An 8,200-nucleotide genomic window follows, 5' to 3' on the forward strand; every position below is an offset into this window, starting at 1 on the left:
CATCCTTGATTTATTTTACAGTTCTACTTCTTTTACACTTACAAAAATACTGTTGGGGCTGGCAAAATTGCCCAGTGGTTAGCTGCTCCTCCAGAGGTTTGGATCCTATCATCCACATGGTGGCTAACAACCATCTGCATTTATATACATGAAGGTACAACATTCATACACATAAAATAAAGAAATAATTAAAGATTATCATTAGTGTGTTGTATTGGGGGTACATGTCACTGTACAAGTATGCAGGTGAGAGAACAACTTTGTGGAGCCAGTTTTCCCCTTCCACTTAATTTATGTGGATTCTGGGAATCTAATTTAGATCAGGATTGCTCAGCAAGTACCTTTGCCCATTGAACTATCTCAACGGCCCTATCCTTGACTTCTTTGATTTTGATGTTTGGGGGTTCAGAAAGATTCAATGTGGCAAAAAAAAAAAAAAAAAAAAAAAAAAAAAAAAAAAAAAAAAAACCACCAAACACAAGGACTCAGAAAATCAGGCTAGCATATACCTGCCTCATTGTTCTTTGTGTTCTTTTTAATAACTCACTTTCTCCCTCTACAAAGTGATGTTGGCAGAGCTGCTCCAGAGAACGTGGCAGGTAGATAATGAGTTCAAAATACCTAAGACCTTAGAAAGTCTAAAACAATCTTTTAATTGTTCTCATCTATAGTAAATAGTAATGTAATGTATCCCCCTTTCCTGGTCATATGCCTAAACTTTCTCTGTATCTTAATTAATTTCAGGCACATTCTACACAAGAACATTCTCAGCATCCTAACTTGGCTGTGAAACCCAAGGCTTTGCATTGCCTTAGATGTAAATGCCAGGGGGGAAAATCACGTGCAGCGAACAGTCCACAAACTCTTTAGATCTGACACCTTTCTCAGCGATTAGATGGAACTCTGAGGGAAGCGGATGACCCACAGACTTCAAGGCCTCCTGTCTTACTTAAAAGAGATACAAATTGCTTCCCTGGTTCACCTTCTCCAGGGAGCTTCCAAGATAAAATGCTGAGGTTGCATGAATCCACCTTCAAGCAAGAACCTGAGGGAGACGCCATTATTTTTTCATGTCATTTTAATGGGCCTGTTTTAGAAAGACAGCAGAGTGCTTTTGCCAGGTTCCTGGGCACCTTACACTGGGCTCCATGATGGCTATCATTACAGAATAAGCTAACTTAGACATTTAACTTATAGAATGCCACTTAGACATTTAGTAGGAGCTCTTATCACATAGTTGACCATCCTTCTCTTCTCATGCAAGCCTTTGAGAAAAATCTGCTCTGTACCTGTTTCACCTGTGGCTCTGATCAGGGCCCTATGGAAATCCATGGTACGTGGACATGGTCATACCCTGCCTTGTAAGGCACTCACGTCTGCTGTAAGGCTCCTTTTTTTTGCCAATGTTGCCCCATCTTTTAGTTACAGTGCCCCTCCTAGGCAATGTCCCTAGTGACCTGAGTGTATTGCCTGCATGTAAGTACACCAGTCATGGAATGCCTGCGGAGGTCAGAAAAGGGCAACAGATCCCCTGGAATTGGAGCTACAGATGGTTGTTAGCCACCCTCCGGGTGCTAGAAATTGAACCTGGTCCTCTGCAAGAGCAGCCAGCACTCTTAATCACTAAGCCATCTTTCCAGTCCATATTCTCACTTTATGTTTTGTTTTTGTTTTTCATTTATTTGAGACTGGGTCTCCCTGTAGCCTGGAACTCTATATGTAGACTAGGCTGGCCTCGATCTTACAGAGATCTGACTGTCTCTGCCTTCCAAGTACTGGGATTAAAGGTGTGTGCCATCATGCCCAGCCCCCTTTTTAATATTATCATATTGGGCATTATGTTTGAATACAGGAATTTTGTAGGGGACACATTCAAACCACAGCATGTGTCCTTGGTAAGGAGCGGTCATAATAATGACATGAGCTCTGTGGGTGCCCTTAGTTAATCTGAAGGTCATATGGCTCCAGCTGCTGCAGCCTGTAGAACATCTGTGCTGCAATCAGCATGCATCAAAGGGCACTTGGCAATGGATGTGTCAGTGGCTGAAGTCCAGTATCAACCATGGTCACTGTACCAGTTATCTGTTGTTATACAATAAATCTGGAAAGCTTATGGCTTCCAATAGCTGCTTACTGCTTTCTATGAGTCTGTCTGCTTGGATGCTCTGGTCTGGATTCAGGCCAATGGATCTGGGTAAGATGTGGTCATGCTTCCAGCTGTTGAACCACCCATCTAGGAAGACCTTAGCTGTGTGACTTGTCTTTGCACTGCATTTCTTTCAGTTCTCTCCTCTGGGGTGGTCGAGACTCGCTCTCATAATCGTAGGCCTTGAAGGGCAGAAGTAGAAGTGTACACATTCATTTCAAGTTTCTGCTTGTGGCTTGTTAAGGTTTCAGTACGAAATGTCCCCCACAATCTCCTGCTTGGAACAATTGGTCCTTTCCTGGTTGTGCTATTTTGGGAGGCAGTGGAACCTTTAAGGGGAGGGGCCCACTTGGCACAGTTGGTCATCAGGGCTGGGCCTTTCAAGGCTATAGCCCAGCCTCTGGCTCCTGTCACACTCTGCCTCCTAGCGTGCCATGATGTGAACAGTCTCTGTCCCAAGCTCCCCCTACCATGAATGCCCTCATGCCTTCCCCATCTCAGTGCACTAAAACCCTTTGAAACTGTGAACTAAACCAAATCTTCCTTCCTTTAAGCTATTTCTATCAGGTATTTAGGTTACAGTAACACAAAAGTAACTAATATATGTGCCATTTGCTACTGTCTTATGCTACTGTCCTTACAGAGGGCTGGCTGGGGCCGGTTGAATAATTTAAGACAATCAAGGAGAGACAGGGTAGCACCACTGGCCTCCCTCTCTACCCTTTCTTCCTACCACAGCACCTCCCTTCCATCAATGTGGATTCCACAGTTAGAGAATACACTGAGTCTGCCCTAACATCTACATGTGCAGGTCCAGGGCTGGTGCTGGTGAAATCCCCCATGACAGGACTGAGAACTCTTTAGACAAGGCGGCCTGGGTTCTGGGCCAGTTCTGACCTAACCTACTTAATGTCTTCAGATTTAATGTCTTTAAGAGCTGGAAGGCAAGAAAGCTCTGCCTGTCTTGAGGGAATGGATAAGTAAGGCACTAGCACAACGCTGAGTAGAGAGTAATAATAAATGAGAGAATTTACATTATCATTGTTAGAGGATAACAGAGGCGTCCCCTAAGAGAGGACAGGATGAGGGAGTCACAGCAGAGATTCCATTACTATGACAGGTGTCCATCAACAATGGAAAGGCAGGAAACACGTCTCAGAAAAGAGAAGAATCCTATCCTAAATTTGACTGATGCTAACTCATAAGAAAGAGCTAATTGGCTGGTGTTGGGTATTACCACTTCCTTTCCAGCCTTAGTCACACCCTGGGAGAGGCTTGATGAAAAAAAGCACAGATACCAAGCATAGACTTGGAGCAACTATGTGACTCTAGGCCCACTTTTTCCTTAGGAGGAAAAGCTTAGAACAAAGGTCTTAATAGCAAGAGAAAACGGGCACATGACTTAGAAAACTGGATATTATTTGTGACAACTCAATTAACAAATTACACAAGGGCCTTGAATACATCACTACCACACACAAGCATTTTGTATATTGTGCCCAGAAGCACAGGGGAGAGTCATTCCCATCACAATTCACATGAAGAGTGCTTTATGAAACTGCATGGTGTACAGACTGTGTACATGGTTGTCCTGCTTAGGAAAAACTTTGTACATTATTGACTTAAAATGGAAATTCTCAGACACCCATCAATATTTGTCATTTATCTCTGAAATACTGAAGACTTTCTCTAGATTAGGCCTAATTCAAACTTGATGTGAAATTTTGTATGCTCTTTCTAACAACTCATGGAGTTGATCTGAAATTGTGTAAGACTTTCTATATTTTGTCAAGATCTTTCCATCTGTGTTTGATTTCTCACTGTATTAGAGTGAGAATGATTTTCTTCATCATCTTCAGAGCTGAACCCCACTATATTATTGAAACAATTGATGTTAATGTTGGACACTGAAGCTTGGCACATCTAGTTATTGTTAAAATTAGTAAGGAATGCCTAACAGACACCCTGAATGCTTGGGACAGATGTGTCCCAGAGTTCCTTATGAATCTACAATTTTTACATATAACAACTGAATGTACAATTCTCAAACTGTGCTGGGGGTATGTGAACTCAATGTTTACTATAAAGTGCTTCAAATCTTAAATGATTGTGTGCAGTTTAAAGAAAGCATAGTCAACATGCCAATAATAGTATATACTATTGCATTTGTATATGTATGCATACGGTATCGTCAACAGAAACCTGAGTGGTGGAAATATGGAGAAAATAAGCTGAGAGAAGATTTCAAAAGACAAAACAGAAAATCTCGAGTAACTGTCTACTGAAACATGGAATTTCTCCCATAAGAGATAGCAAATTATATCTGAAAATTTTAAGTTACCCTTCAGCCTGCTGACTATTCCCACACATAGGATTAGAGTCACGGATGTAAGCTTATTTGGAAGAGGCACTCCTGCTCTTTAATTCTAAGCTCTTTGGTTTCTGTCTGTCAACTGCCCCTTTGCAATTCTTTGCTTTCTCTTCACTTCATGGGCACTCCAACAGCTAGATTTCTTGGGGGAGGAGCCACTTTAATCAGAAACAAAGCTATTATTTTATTGAATTACAGTGCCTTTTAGGTGTCTGTGTTTCAAAGACAAAGCTCCGGTAACACAGGCTTGGATAATAATGTCAGAATTTACTGGTGTGAGTTACTGTAAACTCTAAGGAGGGGATGCTTACTGTTAACCAACATGCAAGTGTCCACAGTATCACAAGAGCGGTGGCGTTTTCCTTCTTGTGTTGTCCTGGTCCTCGGGCTTGCTTCTCTTTTAGAAGCAATAAGGCTGATCACATTTCTGAAGGTTTCTATCTATCCTTATCTGTAGCCAGCAGTGAGACAGAGAGTCAGTCTTCACCTTGACATTTCACTTGACTCCAGTATACTGAATGCAAAAATGCCTCCAATTTCCAATGCCTCCCTGAAACCATGTCCTTTCTAATAGGAACCTTTGACTCCTTCAAGCATGAAGTACAGTCTATTTATTTGCCTCTTGAATGTTTCTGACCTCATGGCTTATGTTAGCAAGCAGAATATGGTAGAAGATATAAAGTGCTAGTTCTGGGCTTACGTCTCGAGAGAATTGCAGTTTCACTACCTTCACATTGAGGACAAACCACAGCTCTGCCAATGAAGAATAAGATTACACCGTAAAGAGATAAGGCACATCAGCTAGGTCCAGCCTAGACCAACCTATAGCCAACCAACCATCAAACACTAGAGTGCCCTTCCTGAAGCACCGACCACAGATTCACAGGCAAACTTAGCTGAGAAGCGTGCACAGCTGAGTTGTAGATCCCATGAGTTGCAAGAAATAGTCACTGTTTAAGACATCTGAATACTGTGTTACATGGACACAGTTAACTGATTCATAGATCTTTTAAGATTGCTTTGATGGCATGTTAAGTCATAGGCTTTCCCAAAAACAATCACTGCAGTGGACTCAATCCATACCATGCCTACTTTGGGTTGTAATGAGGAAATGGAAGTGGAAACCTGAATGAATAGCAAGAATATCAGGCAGGCAGGGAGGGAGAGAAGAAGATGCAATTCGTAGGGGCAAACAACCTGTTCTCCACCATTACTTCATAGGAGCCCCTGGGTATATAAGGATGGAATGAGATAAGTGTTTCTCAGTGACTTCACTGGACTGGGTGATCTCTAACCCCAAAGGCAGCATCATAACACATTCAGAGTAAATGTCTCTTCTTCACAAAATTAGAAATTACTGACTGCTCTCAAGGCTCAGGTTACTTGATAATTCACATCAAATCTACCAGTGCCAATGTTGTTAGTACTAACAGTTTCTCACAGCCCATTTAAAAAACTGGCCAAATTCCATGCCTTTTGAGCTCAAAAGGCCTTCAAAGAAGAAAGTTGCCACACTTCCCATGAGTATTCAACATGGGCATTCAAGGCTCGTAACTACCACAGCTCTTTTCTCTGAATTTTATCCGACACTAACAGAGTCCTCCTCTGATGCCTATCCATGAAGAAAACCACTAGGTAACTATTTAGAAACACTGTCAAGTGTTGCTGCAATTTCCTAACATTCATTGTTCTCATTTTTTTTCCTTTAAATGCACTGGAAATTTTTAGAACGATTTAAATAAAAACAGCAAAAGCAGGAACATGCATTAGATTGACACTAGCATGACAGGTAAAAAATGCTGTAAAAACATGATCTAGTACAGAGTCAGTAATGCAAACTGAACTTCAAAGGCAGCATACACCACGGAGTGGAGGGAAATGGCATCACCTAACTGGGGAAGAAATAATCATGGGTTTTAGGCAGCAAGCATTCTATTCACTGTACTTCGTTCTTGGTATGTTAGTATTTCTCTTAGAAGCAAAGCAGGAAGAAATATATGTGCTCAGATAAGGGGTTTATATTTGTAAGAAAACAATTTAACAGAATTTAAAACAGAATATTTGTAAGCATTCAGCTTTTATTATTAGACAGCATATTAAAGCTTATGGGGGCTTTTGAACCGATGGAAGAAGACAACACCTAGAGATTTTGGTATGAACATTGGCCAGATAGACTGAAAAGGCTTAACATAAAAATTTATAGGTACCTTGAAGGACTTGTTCAGCAAAAATTAAGGAAAACTGGATTAACAACTGTGGAGGTCAGACCTGTGAATTTGCCATTGTGAACATTTCTCTACGACTTGGCGTGTGTTGAGAGTTGAAGTGCATTACCAGAGCAGAGGCCCCAGTGTATCGCAAATGCTTACATCAAGCCCTTGAGTATCTTTATCTCCTCAGGTGACTCTGTACGTGGCCGTGTGTTTCATTTTGGCCAGTGCAACAGCAATAAATTTGATATGAGTAAGCCTTGAAAAGCACTTTTGTGTTTTCTCTTTCTAAGATTCCTGTCAGCATATTTAGGCTAACCTGTTACATCCACATGAAACAGAACTTAGTCATCTCTACCTAGAGGGATTCAAACTCATAAAAATTTGGTATCCATAGAATATGGGAGAAGCCAGATCCTGTCTGATCTTATTTTTCATACAAAAATCTGTACTGATTATCCCTCATTGCTCAACAAATTGTCTTAACATGCAGGAGTTTAAAAAAAAAAAAAAAAAAAAAAAAGCCCACAAATGTACTACCTATGTGGTTGACATGGGTCACAAATCTGGGTCAGGCTTAAGGGGGTGGTTTTGGTTTGAGGCCTCTTAGAAGGTTATAGTCAAGGTGTCAGCTGTAGGTCTGACTAGGGTAAAAAGATCAGTTTCTAAGATGGCTCACCTTGGAGGATGGTATCAGGAGATCTTGTTACTTGGGAACTAGAAAATCATCTTGCTCCTTTAGTGGGGTGCCCAAGGTTAGGGACACTTCCCCTAGAGAACTCTGTCAAAGAGCCAGATAGAGACTAGAAGAAAGGTTAAGCAAGATTAAATGAAAGGAGAGTATAGCAAGAAGCTAGAATACTTAACAGAGGGCAAGGCGGGTGGACCAGGAACACAACAAAAAGCTAGTCGCAGCAAGTTTTTGTCCACTGAACATTTTATTGGGGTGGACATGAAGACTGCATTCTGCTCTGGATGACAGGAGCTGTGCACACGAAAACTGCTCCACCTCCTCTGACCAATCATGGAGGAAATAATTAAATGCATTTTATTACTGTTGGCCTAAGTTTTGCAGTGAATTAAGAGTTCTTTGTGGCCACAAACTCAAGATGAGTGTCTGCAATAGGAGATAGCTAACTAGATTTTTCACCAATATTTTATCTTTCAGTTTTTGTTAACTTTGAATTAGGAAGACACAGCTAATTAGATTTACTGTCACTGGTTGATCCTTCAGCTTTAAGGTGAGTTTAGGGCCCCGAGCTGCTTCTTTAGTTCATTTTTTACCAAGCAGTAATAAGCAGTTTGCAGACTGCTTGTGAAAATGTCAGCATCTGAAAGTTTTACGTTGTCTCTTTGAGAATCTGCCTCATCTGCCAATCCCCTGACTCCTTGCCTACCCCAACAATTTCAGGTGCTTGCTGGCTGTTGGCAAAGTTCTCAATTCACACTACTGGCACCTCTTTGTAGGAAAAT

This window comes from Nannospalax galili, unplaced genomic scaffold (genome assembly GCF_000622305.1).
Source record: "Nannospalax galili isolate Female #2095 unplaced genomic scaffold, S.galili_v1.0 scaffold151, whole genome shotgun sequence".
In the NCBI taxonomy this organism is placed as follows: domain Eukaryota; kingdom Metazoa; phylum Chordata; class Mammalia; order Rodentia; family Spalacidae; genus Nannospalax; species Nannospalax galili.